Source organism: Populus euphratica, unplaced genomic scaffold (assembly GCF_000495115.2).
Source record: "Populus euphratica unplaced genomic scaffold, PopEup_1.0 scaffold67.1, whole genome shotgun sequence".
NCBI classification, from domain to species: domain Eukaryota; kingdom Viridiplantae; phylum Streptophyta; class Magnoliopsida; order Malpighiales; family Salicaceae; genus Populus; species Populus euphratica.
In genome coordinates this window covers 817,491-818,627 of record NW_011499914.1, presented here as the reverse complement: position 1 = coordinate 818,627, position 1,137 = coordinate 817,491, and positions in this window count along the sequence as shown.

Below are 1,137 nucleotides of genomic sequence, written 5' to 3'. Positions count from 1 at the left end.
TACTATCAGGACACATTTCACCTGTGAGCGTCCTCCAACACCTCACAATACTAGATTTGAGTGATAACAGGTTTTCAGGTCTTATTCGTCAGGAAATTCTCACTTTGCCTCTGGTGGAACGCCTAAACATCTCAAATAATCAATTCACGGAAATGGAGCCATTGCCATACCCCAGGGAAGGTTTACAGCTTCGTGTGCTGGACGCACACGCTAACAGGTTGCATGGTCATCTGCCCATCAGCTTGGTTAATATAGCGAATTTATCATCGATTGATCTATCCCATAATCAGTTCTCTGGACGAATCCCACTAGAATATGGAGCCAAACTGGGGAGTTCATGGAAAAGCTTGCTCTTAGAAGACAATTTTCTGATAGGAAATCTTCCACCACAGTTTATTAACGGGACAGTGGCAGTTAGAGCCAACCTTGCCCACAATTGCTTAAGGTGTCCGCCAAACATTCTGTTTTGCAGAGGAGGGCAAAGGGCAAACTCAGAGTGTGTCGAGCAGCGAGATCACAGCACTTGAGAAGTTACTGATAATTCACAACGGATCATCAAACAAATTCCATGTACTCAAGCTTATAATAAAGTCCAGTGAGGCAAGCTTCCACTTCCTAATCAAGGGTGGGATGCGAGTTTAATTTTCATCCAAAGTATAGTTCAGTGGTTCCAGCGAAGGAGAAGGTGTCATAATCTCTAGTCTTCATTAATGCATTTCCAGTGTTGAACAAATTTCCATTTATCCATTGGATAAATTAATTATCTGTAATGTTGGAACTTACATTTTATCAACACATCTTAATTATCTGTAATGTTGCAACTTACATTTTATCAACACATCAAACAACAGAGACTTTCCCAGATTCAATGTGGATGAAAAGAGCAGTGGATTCACATACTTATCAGCAAAAACAATCAGCTAATATTCCAAAAAATTCTGACATTTCAGAACTCCACAAATACATGTTTCTACAACATAACAGAGCAGTTTAGATAAACCAATTAACACCAACATTGCCAAGCCATGCAAAAAATGGGAACTGAACCAAAGCGATGAGGAGCAAGAGAAAATGGTGTCTGCTAGAATCAAAGCTCCTCACCTCTGCAAAAAGTACTCTCTTCATTGTCTTCACCAA